This window comes from Coregonus clupeaformis, unplaced genomic scaffold (assembly GCF_020615455.1).
Source record: "Coregonus clupeaformis isolate EN_2021a unplaced genomic scaffold, ASM2061545v1 scaf3388, whole genome shotgun sequence".
In the NCBI taxonomy this organism is placed as follows: domain Eukaryota; kingdom Metazoa; phylum Chordata; class Actinopteri; order Salmoniformes; family Salmonidae; genus Coregonus; species Coregonus clupeaformis.
In genome coordinates this window covers 35,854-47,864 of record NW_025536842.1, presented here as the reverse complement: position 1 = coordinate 47,864, position 12,011 = coordinate 35,854, and the positions used below count along the sequence as shown (strand labels likewise).

Here is a 12,011-nt window from a genome sequence, read left to right as displayed (position 1 = left end):
CGATGGGGAGAACAGAATTAGGTAGGTTTAGTCTGACCTGTTCAAACTTCAACATAGTACCTGTTTGTGTGTCAGATATCACCTATCCTAAAAGCCATTGGTAATAGAACAGTGACTGTTTGTGTTCACAGAAACATGTATGGAGCCAGTACATGGAGACTTGCAAGATGATGTGATGAAGTCCAGACTGACAGATGTGATTGATACTGATGTCTCTGAATGGAGAGAGACCTGGCACTCTGACAGACAGGCTTGATACTGATGTCTCTGAATGGAGAGAGACCTGGCACACTGACAGACAGGCTTGATACTGATGTCTCTGAATGGAGAGAGACCTGGCACACTGACAGACAGGCTTGATGCTGATGTCTCTGAATGGAGAGAGACCTGGCACTCTGACAGACACGCTTGATACTGATGTCTCTGAATGGAGAGAGACCTGGCACTCTGACAGACAGGCTTGATACTGATGTCTCTGAATGGAGAGAGACCTGCCACTCTGACAGACAGGCTTGATACTGATGTCTCTGAATGGAGAGAGACCTGGCACTCTGACAGACAGGCTTGATGCTGATGTCTCTGAATGGAGAGAGACCTGGCACTCTGACAGACAGGCTTGATACTGATGTCACTGAATGGAGAGAGACCTGGCACTCTGACAGACAGGCTTGATACTGATGTCTCTGAATGGAGAGAGACCTGGCACTCTGACAGACACGATTGATAATGATGTCTCTGAATGGAGAGAGACCTGGCACTCTGACAGACAAGCTTGATACTGATGTCTCTGAATGGAGAGAGACCTGGCACTCTGACAGACAGGCTTGATGCTGATGTCCGTGTTGTCATGACCTTTCTTCCTTTGACAGGGTTATTGGAAATGTACAATCCTCTCCACTTCTGGGACTTCACCAGTTTCATAAATGTTGGGGGGGAGGGGAGCACTGCCCCCCATCTGATTTTCGGCCATGGGGTGGCGCCATTTCCCTCTTTAGGACTGATTTAACTAGGAGAACCAGAGGAGGGCCTCAGTCATATGGGCGGGTGGGTGCTCATGGCTGGCTTGGGGGAGACCCCCAAGGGGGGGGCCCACCCGGATTCGTCCACAAGGGAGCGCCACCTGTCATTTTAGGACGGTTTACACTATGAGAACCAGGGGATAGCTCCTGACTCACACATAGACGTGCTGGGTGCCCATGGCCGGCTTGGGGGAGACCCCAAGGGGGGGCCACACCCCCCCACCCGGATTCGTCCACAAGGGGGCGCCACCTGTCATTTTAGGACGGTTTACACTATGAGAACCAGGGGATGGCTCCTGACTCACACATGGACGTGCTGGGTGCCCATGGCGAGCTTGGGGGAGACCCAGGGGGGCTCCCAACCCCCCACCCGGATTCATCCACAAGGGGGCGCCACCTGTCATTTTAGGACGGTTTTCACTAGGAGAACCAGAGGAGGGCTCCTTCAGTCACACATGCCCAGATTGGGTGCTCATGTCTGGCTTGGGGGAGACCCCGAGGGGCTTGGGGGTGTGGGGTGTTTGGGGGGGGGGTGCACTATCCCCCAGCTGATTTTCGGCCATGGGGTGGCGCCAATCGCATTTTAGGATGGATTTCACTAATAAACTAGAGTAGGGCTCCTTCAGTCATACATGGGCGGGTGGGTGCCAATTGCTGGCTTGGGGGAGACCCGAGACCCTGAAGGGGGCCCCCCACCCGGATTCGTCTACAAGGGGCGCCACCTGTCATTTTAGGACGGTTTTCACTAGGAGAACCAGGGGATGGCTCCTGACTCACACATGGACGTGCTGGGTGCCCATGACCGGGTTGGGGGGGGACCCCAAGGGGGGGGCAAACCCCCCCCCCCCGGATTCGACCACAAGGGGGCGCCACCTGTCACCATAGGACGGTTTTCACTAGGAGAACCAGGGGGTGGCTCCTGATTCACTCATGGGCGTGCTGGGGGTCATTGGCCGGGTTTGTGGGGGACCCCAAGGGGGGAGGAAACCCCCCTTAACCGTTCACCATGTAATCGGACAGTTTTCACTAGGAGAACCAGGGGATGGCTCCTGACTCACACATGGGCGTGCTAGGTGCCCATGGCCGGGTTGGGGGGGGACCCCAAGGGGGGGCAACCCCCCCCCACCCGGATCGACCACAAGGGGGCGCCACCTGTCATTTTAGGGACGGTTTCACTAGGAAAACCAGGAGATGGCTCCTGACTCACACATGGGCGTGCTGGGGGTCCATGGCCGGGTTGGGGGGGACCCCCAAGGGGGGGCAAACCCCACTTAACCGTTCACCTGGAAATCGGATGGTTTTCACTAGGAGAACCAGGGGATGGCTCCTGACTCACACATGGCCCTAATGGGTGCTCTTGGTCGGATTGGGGTGGAGGGTCAGACACCCCACATGGTAACCCTCCGGTTTTCACTAGGAGAACCAGGGACCGGCTCCTGAGTCACAGAAGGCCGAAATGGGTGCTCTTGGTCGGATTGGGGTGTTGGGTCAGACACCCACTTCCAATCAGACATGGTAACCCTCCGGTTTTCACTAGGAGAACCAGGGGAGGGCTCCTTCAGTCACACATGCCCAGGATGAGTTCTCATGTCCGGCTTGGGGGAGACCCCAAGGGGCTTGTGTGTTGGGGATGGGGGGTGTTGGGGGTGTGGGGGTGCACTGCCCCCAGCTGATTTTCGGCCATGGGGGTGGCACCATTTCCCATTTTAGAACGGATTTCACTAGGAGAACCAGAGGAGGGCTCCTTCAGTCACACATGCCCAGGATGGGTGCTCATGTCTGGCTTGGGGGAGACCCCGAGGGGCTTGGGGGTTGGGGGTGGGGTGAGTTTGGGGTGGGGGTGCACTACCCCCCAGCTGATTTTCGGCCATGGGGTGGCACCAATTCGCATTTTAGGACAGATTTCACTAATTAAACTAGAGTAGGGCTCCTTCAGTCATACATGGGCGGTTGGGTGCCCATGGCTGGCTTGGGGGAGACCCCCAAGGGGGGGGCCCACCCGGATTCGTCCACAAGGGGGCGCCACCTGTCATTTTAGGACGGTTTACACTATGAGAACCAGGGGATGGCTCCTGACTCACACATGGACGTGCTGGGTGCCCATGGTCGGCTTGGGGGAGACCCAAGGGGGGGCCCCACCCCCCCCACCCGGATTCATCCACAAGGGGGCGCCACCTGTCATTTTAGGACGGTTTACACTATGAGAACCAGGGGATGGCTCCTGACTCACACATGGACGTGCTGGGTGCCCATGGCCGGATTGGGGGAGACCCAAAGGGGGCCCCACCCCCCCCAACCGGATTCGTCCACAAGGGGGCGCCACCTGTCATTTTAGGACGGTTTACACTATGAGAACCAGGGGATGGCTCCTGACTCACACATGGACGTGCTGGGTGCCCATGGCCGGCTTGGGGAGACCCCAAGGGGGGGCCCCACCCCCCACCCGGATTCATCCACAAGGGGGCGCCACCTGTCATTTTAGGACGGTTTACACTATGAGAACCAGGGGATGGCTCCTGACTCACACATGGACGTGCTGGGTGCCCATGGCCGGATTGGGGGAGACCCAAAGGGGGGGCCCCACCCCCCCACCCGGATTCGTCCACAAGGGGGCGCCACCTGTCATTTTAGGACGTTTTCACTATGAGAACCAGGGGATGGCTCCTGACTCACACATGGTCGTGCTGGGTGCCCATGGCCGGCTTGGGGGAGACCCCAAGGGGGGGCCCCAACCCCCCTCCACCCAGATTCGTCCACAAGGGGGCACCACCTGTCATTTTAGGACGGTTTACACTAGGAGAACCAGAGGAGGGCTCCTTCAGTCACACATGCCCAGGATGGGTGCTCATGTCTGGTTTGGGGGAGACCCCGAGGGGCTTGGGGGTTGGGGGTGTGGGGTGTTTGGGGTGGGGGTGCACTACCACCCAGCTGATTTTCGGCCATGGGGTGGCGCCAATTCCCATTTTAGGACGGATTTCACTAATAAACTAGAGTAGGGCTCCTTCAGTCATACATGGGCGGGTGGGTGCCCATGTCTGGCTTGGGGGAGAACCGAGACCCCCAAGGGGGGGCCGCCCCCACCCGGATTCGTCCACAAAGGGGCGCCACCTTTCATTTTAGGGCGGTTTTCACTAGGAGAACCAGGGGATGGCTCCTGACTCACACATGGACGTGCTGGGGGTCATTGGCCGGGTTGGGGGGGGCCCCCAAGGGGGGGGCAACCCCCCCTTAACCGTTCACCATGTAATCGGACGGTTTTCACTAGGAGAACCAGGGGATGGCTCCTGACTCACACATGGGCGTGCTGGGTGCCCATGGCCGGGTTGGGGGGGGACCCCAAGGGGGGGCAAACCCCCCCACCCGGATTCGACCACAAGGGGGCGCCACCTGTCATTTTAGGACAGTTTTCACTAGGAGAACCAGGGGATGGCTCCTGACTCACACATGGGCGTGCTGGGGGTCCATGGCCGGGTTGGGGGGGGACCCCCAAGGGGGGCACACCCCCCACTTAACCGCTCACCTGAAATCGGATGGTTTCACTAGGAGAACGAGGGGATGGCTCCTGACTCACACATGGCTGAATGGGTGCTCTTGGCCGGGTTGGGGTGGAGGGTCAGACACCCCACATGGTAACCCTCCGGTTTTCACTAGGAGAACCAGGGACCGGCTCCTGAGTCACAGAAGGCCGAAATGGGTGCTCTTGGTCGGATTGGGGGGGAGGGTCAGACACCCCCACATGGTAACCCTCCAGGTTTTCACTAGGAGAACCAGGGACCGGCTCCTGAGTCACACAAGGGCGAAATGGGTGCTCTTGGTCGGATTGGGTGGAGGGTCAGACACCCCTCACATGGTAACCCCTCCGGATTTCACTAGGAGAACCAGGGACTGGCTCCTGAGACACACAAGGCCGACATGGGTGCACTTGGCCGGATTGGGGTGGAGGGTCAGACACCCCCACCATGATATCCCAACGGTTTTCACTAGGGAGAACCAGGGGAGGGCTCCTTCAGTCACACATGCCCAGGATGGGTGCTCATGTCCAGCTTGGGGAGACCCCAAGGGGCTTGTGTGTTGGGGATGGGGGTGTTGGGGGTCGGGGGTGCACTGCCCCCCAGCTGATTTTAGGCCATGGGGTGGCGCCATTTCGCATTTTAGGACGGATTTCACTAGGAGAACCAGAGGAGGGCTCCTTCAGTCACACATGCCCAGGATGGGTGCTCATGTCTGGCTTGGGGGAGACCCCAAGGGGCTTGGGGGTTGGGGGGTGGGGGGGTGGTGGGGGTGTGGGTACACTGCCCCCAGCTGATTTTCAGCCATGGGGTGGCGCGATTCGCATTTTAGGACGGATTTCACTAATTAAACTAGAGTAGGGCTCCTTCAGTCACATGGGCGGGTTGGTGCCCATGGCTGGCTTGGGGGAGACCCCAAAGGGCGGGGGCCCACCCGGAATCGTCCACAAGGGGGCGCCACCTGTCATTTTAGGACGGTTTTCACTATGAGAAACAGGGGATGGCTCCTGACTCACACATGGACGTGCTGGGTGCCCATGGCCGGGTTGGGGGGGAGACCCCAAGTGGGGGCAAACCCCCCACCCGGATTCGACCAAAAGGGGCCGCCACCTGTCATTTTAGGACGGTTTTCACTAGGAGAACCAGGGGATGGCTCCTGAATCACAAATGGGCGTGCTGGGTGCCAATGGCCGGGTTGGGGGGGGACCCCAAGGGGGGCAAACCCCCCCACCCGGATTCGACCAAAAGGGGCCGCCACCTGTCATTTTAGGATGGTTTTCACTAGGAGAACAAAGGGGTGGCTCCTGACTCACACATGGGCGTGCTGAGTGCCCATGGCCGGGTTGGGGGGACCCCAGGGGGGCAAACCCCCTTAACCGTTCACCATGTAATCGGACGGTTTTCACTAGGAGAACCAGGGGATGGCTCCTGACTCACACATGGGCGTGCTGGGGGTCCATGGCTGGGTTGGGGGGGGACCCCAAGGGGGGGGCAAACCCCCCTTAACCGTTCACCTGGAAATCGGATGGTTTTCACTAGGAGAACAGCTCTTAGGGGCTGTCTGCTCTGCCCCCCTGTGGACAGGTTCACTCACTCACACAGACACACCTATTCACTTGTGCCTTCTCCCATTGGTCCAGGGTGATCAGGCCTATAATTTGAGACCATTTGGGAAAAGATTAGAGCTTTCTGTCATTTTGAAACGCACACAGGCAGTTTTGCACTATACTGCTATTTTGAATGTACAGCAAAACCAGGTCATTTTGAGGTTGAATAGCTACTTGGGTTGATTGGTTCTACTGAAATTACCAACAGGCATTGGTCCAGGGTGATCAGGCCTATAATTTGAGACCATTTGGGAAAAGATTAGTGCTTTCTGTCATTTTGAAACTCCCACAGGTATTTTTGCTGACATCCATGCAGGCCCACATTGACCTTGTGACCTCTGGAGCACCATGCATCTTGTTCTACACTCCCTGCCTAGTAAAGGACATCTCCCATGGGCCTGAGAGTACAGCTCACTCCATGGACCTCCATGCCTTTATTTAAACACTCTCTGCCTATTAAAACACTCTCACCCATGGGCCTGAGAGTACAGCTCACTCCCTGGTCATCCAGAGGTGCAGCAGGCTAGGAGAAAGGGGCTGCCTGCTCTGGCCCCCTGTAGGACAGGTTCACTCACTCACACAGACACACACAGACACACCTTTTCACTTGGGGGTTTCTCCCTCATGCCCTGCTGACATCCATGCAGGCCCACATTGACCTTGTGACCTCTTGAGCTCCATGCATCTTGTTCTACACTCCCTACCTAGTAAAACCCTTTCTCACATGGGCCTGAGAGTACAGCTCATTTGAGACCATTTGGGAAAAGATTTTCTGTCATTGTTAAATGCCCACAAGAAGTTTCACATTATACTGCTGTTTTGAATGTACAGCAAAACCAGGTAGTTTTGAGGTTGAATAGCTACTTGGGTTGGATGGTTCCATTGAAATTACCAACAGGCCTTTAATTTGAGACCATTTGGGTAAAGATTAGAGATTTCTTTCCATTTTAAATCACACCAGGCAATATGTAATATAAATCTGATTTGGTTGAAGTGCTGGGAAGAACTACTCCACAGTCGATCCACGTTGCCTTTCAACTTTTTTCAAATAGATTAAATCCTTCCAAAATGTCAAATGTGTGATTAGGCAACACTATATATATTCTAATGCTGTTACTTTCATTTGAGAAATGTTTAAATGCTGTGTGGATCTTCTGTGGAGTTGTTTTTCCCAGCATTTCAAGCTCCCTCCTCCCTGACCCAACAGCATAATGCATGGAGAATGGCATGTTATATATGAACATTCATTTTGAAGACAATTGCCCACCCAAGGTGTTGTCGCCTAGGCCATTGCATCCTTTTCATTGCCCAATGAGACATTCCGGTGCAGGAAGAACTGTTGTTTGACTATGGGGTGTCAAGAAAATATTTTGGTGGAGAAGGATAATATTTGGAATGGCTTGACAGCTAGGCCAGTCAGCACGAAATCACCAATAGCTGATGGGACTCAAAAATATCCTTAAACCCCTTTTTAAAATGTAAATCTGTAATTTTGTAATATATTTAGCCATGCATGTTCAACTTAAATTTCAGTTTTGGGTATCTGCACTTTAAAATAAACAACACATTTAAAAGAAAACCTGCATGTTGTTTTTATTTTCATCCTTGTCTATTCAACACACTTTTGGCAGATGCCATCTTGCTAAAAAATGTCTCAGGTGTTGTCAGGCCATTGTAATCTGGGGGAGGTTGGGGTGGACAAGCCACAGAGTTATTCTAGCTTCATGTGGCGGTTCATTCAGTTTAACCCATCCGAGTTGTTGCCCTTTTTGACAACATTGGTTTAAAGGTTATGCTCTACCTCTGCTCCTGTTTATTCAATTAGCAAAATTCATTTTGCCACATGTTCAGGGTCACCTGTCGCTCTACAGATATCAATATGAATACAGTACATGGTCCCCTTCATATCTTAAACGGGAAATTTTAACAATAAATCTTATGTCAAATTCCATTGTAACTAATTGCCATGGGAAAGCAGTCAAGTCAGCCATTCCATTGATAAATTCATCAAAAACAGTCAAAGGACAGAACATTTGAAATGTATTTGCACAGTAGAGTATCCCAGTAGTGGACTTTATTAGTTAAAGCCATAGTGTAATTTTTTTGTAACAGGCATGGAATTGACTGAATGATGAATTGATTTAATGGTAAAAGACTGAATTTGAATGTGTTTGACTAGATGCTGACAGCATGGGAGGAGTTGGAGGTGTGTTTTAGTGGGAGGAGTGTGTTGTGGAAATAGAATGTGTTTGACTAGAGGCTGACAGCATGGGAGGGGTGGAGGGAGTGGTCTCAGATGTGTTTATAAGCAGCAACTAAGCAGCCTGGAGCATTGTACTTTCTGGATAGCTGAAGTGATTGTGTAAAGGTTTTTATTTACTGTTATTTCACTTTTCAATAATATAGATGGCTCCAGTGCGTTCTCTATTTCGTTCATGTCCACTTTGCTTTAAGGTTGTGGTTGGCTTCAGTCAGCACCTTAGGCAAGTACACAACGTTCGGAACACTGAGGAGAGGATTCTCCTTTGTAATTGGCAGTGGGGCCGTGTCAATATCAGGCAAGAGCGGTGTCCAGTGACAGGATGCTCCACCCATGTCAGCAGGCTGGACCGGCATATGGACTCCCATACAGAGCTCAACAGAGCACAGAGGAGACAGGCTTTAGAGGAGGTGAAGAGACGTCTGACAATGGAGAGGCTGGCGGCATTGAGGGCGTCGATCCCTGCCATCCCAGTGGCCACAGATTTTGATATTGTGGAGACTGCGAGGCAAGAAGAAGAGGAGGATAACTTTTTAGATACTTTTGCAGAGGAAGAGGAGGAAGAGGGCTGCACTAATGATTACTGCCACTGCCAAGCACCACTTTTGAGGCTGCAGAAAGCTGTGAAAGAGAGGGATGAGGCCCTGACCAAGAAAAGTGAGACCATCCAATCCATTAGAGAGGACAACCTGAAGCTGATCTCTGAGCTGCATAGAGTGAGGAAGAGGTACCAGCTACTGAAAAGGCAGATGGGGATTCTCAGGGTGAGTCCGGCAAAGGAGAGGTCGGCAAAGAGGTCCCTCAGCTTTTAGGCCGAGGCAGACACAGCCCAAGAGGAGCTGCAGCTGGACCAAGTGACAGGTTCAGGGGACCAGACAGAGGAGGCTACAGCGTCCGGATCTGGCAGCAAACTTATCTTCCCGGGCTCTGCCATTAGTAAGTACTGTTTCTTTAAATAGTGGCAAGTGTTTGTGTTGGAAAGTTTTTTTTTTTTTAAACAGCCTGACTGATTCATGTTGCCTCATGAGATTGTAATTCTTGTCTAAAATGTTATGTTTCTTTGACAGGTGTGTTTCTTGAGGGATTCAGGAAGACCTGTGAGGGCCCCAATCCAAATTATAAGCTAAGGGAAAATTGTGCCGGAAAGATCAAAAGGGTGACGCAATTGTTGAACTACATGGCGAAGGATGAGACCTACCAATCCAATCTCATTTTCCTGACTAACCATGACAAAATAAGGGGGTAAGCAGAGTTCTTTCTTTTTAGTCTCATCAGCGTTCATTAACAATGCAGTAATTGATTGTATGATTTTTGTGTGTGTGTGTGTGTGTGTGTGTGTGTGTGTGTGTGTGTGTGTGTAGGTGAAAGACAGCAAGGAAGCCAAGGTGGTTTCCAGAAAGACCCTGCTGGAGTGCCAGTCTCTTGCCAAGGCCAAGATCCCAGAAGTGCTGAGTAAGTGTTTCTAAATCTGTGATGTCACTGTTATTATTTTTTACATTTACATTTTAGTCATTTAGCAGACGCTCTTATCCAGAGCGACTTACAGGAGCAATTAGGGTTAAGTGCCCCGCTCAAGGGCACATTTACGTCATTTAGCAGACGCTCTTATCCAGAGCGACTACAAGTTGGTGCATTCACCCTATAGCCAGTGGGATAACCACTTTACAATTATACTTTGTTTTGGGGGTAGAAGGATTACTTTATCCTATCCCAGGTGTTCCTTAAAGAGGTGGGGTTTCAAATGTCTCCGGAAGGTGGTGAGTGACTCCGCTGTCCTGGCGTCGTGAGGGAGCTTGTTCCACCATTGGGGTGCCAGAGCAGCGAACAGTTTTGACTGGGCTGAGCGGGAACTATGCTTCCGCAGAGGAAGGGAGCCAGCAGGCCAGAGGTGAATGAACGCAATGCCCTCGGTTGGGTGTAGGGACTGATCAGAGCCTGAAGGTACGGAGGTGCCGTTCCCCTCACTGCTCCATAGGCAAGCACCATGGTCTTGTAACGGATGCGAGCTTCAACTGGAAGCCAGTGGAGTGTGCGGAGGAGGGGGTGACGTGAGAGAACTTGGGAAGGTTGAACACCAGACGGGCTGCGGCATTCTGGATGAGTTGTAGGGGTTTAATGGCACAGGCAGGGAGCCCAGCCAACAGCGAGTTGCAGTAATCCAGACGGGAGATGACAAGTGCCTGGATTAGGACCTGTGCCGCTTCCTGTGTAAGGCAGGGTCGTACTCTCCGAATGTTGTAGAGCATGAACCTGCAGGATCGGGTCACCGCCTTGATGTTAGCGGAGAATGACAGGGTGTTGTCTAGGGTCACGCCAAGGCTCTTCGCACTCTGGGAGGAGGACACAACGGAGTTGTCAACCGTGATGGCGAGATCATGGAACGGGCAGTCCTTCCCCGGGAGGAAGAGCAGCTCCGTCTTGCCAGGGTTCAGCTTGAGGTGGTGATCCGTCGTCCATACTGATATGTCAGCCAGACATGCAGAGATGCGATTCGCCACCTGGTTATCAGAAGGGGGAAAGGAGAAGATTAGTTGTGTATCGTCAGCGTAGCAATGATAGGAGAGGCCATGTGAGGATATGACAGAGCCAAGTGACTTGGTGTATAGGGAGAAAAGGAGAGGGCCTAGAACTGAGCCCTGGGGGACACCAGTGGTGAGAGCACGTGGTGCGGAGACAGCTTCTCGCCACGCCACTTGGTAGGAGCGACCGGTCAGGTAGGACGCAATCCAGGAGTGAGCCGCGCCGGAGATGCCCAGCTCGGAGAGGGTGGAGAGGAGGATCTGATGGTTCACGGTATCAAAGGCAGCAGACAGGTCTAGAAGGACAAGAGCAGAGGAGAGAGAGTTGCTTTAGCAGTGCGGAGAGCCTCCGTGACACAGAGAAGAGCAGTCTCAGTTGAATGACCAGTCCTGAAACCTGACTGGTTTGGATCAAGAAGGTCATTCTGAGAGAGATAGCAAGAGAGTTGGCTAAAGACGGCACGCTCGATAGTTTTGGAAAGAAAAGAAAGAAGGGATACTGGTCTGTAGTTGACATAGTCTGTAGTGACATCAGTGGGATCGAGTGTTGGTTTTTTGAGAAGGGGTGCAACTCTCGCTCTCTTGAAGACGGAAGGGACATGGCCAGCGGTCAAGGATGAGTTGATCAGCGAGGTGAGGTAGGGGAGAAGGTCACCGGAGATGGTCTGGAGAAGAGAGGAGGGGATGGGGTCAAGCGGGCAGGTTGTTGGGCGGCCTGCAGTCACTAGTCGCAAGATTTTATCTGGAGAGAGAGGGGAGAAAGAAGTCAAAGCATAGGGTAGGGCAGTGTGAGCAGGACCAGCAGTGTCATTAGACTTAACAAACGAGGATCGGATGTCATCAACCTTCTTTTCAAAGTGGTTGACAAAGTCATCCACAGAGAGGGAGGAGGGGGGGGGATTCAGCAGTGAGGAGAATGTGGCAAAGAGCTTCCTAGGGTTAGAGGCAGATGCTTGGAATTTAGAGTGGTAGAAAGTGGCCTTAGCAGCAGAAACAGATGAAGAAAATGTAGAGAGGAGGGAGTGAAAAGATGCCAGGTTGGCTGGGAGTTTAGTTTTCTTCCATTTCCGCTCAGCTGCCCGGAGCTCTGTTCTGTG

The 12,011-nt window shown here is 53.0% G+C and overlaps 1 long non-coding RNA gene across 1 annotated transcript; it reads left to right on the top strand.

The window, feature by feature from the left end:
- The first annotated feature begins 8,502 nt into the window (after positions 1-8,502).
- On the top strand, positions 8,503-9,846 carry LOC121560445. The gene is made up of 3 exons (XR_005998970.2): positions 8,503-9,331; positions 9,463-9,637; positions 9,757-9,846. It is a non-coding gene; the product is annotated as an uncharacterized LOC121560445 (long non-coding RNA).
- Positions 9,847-12,011: the final 2,165 nt, after the last annotated feature.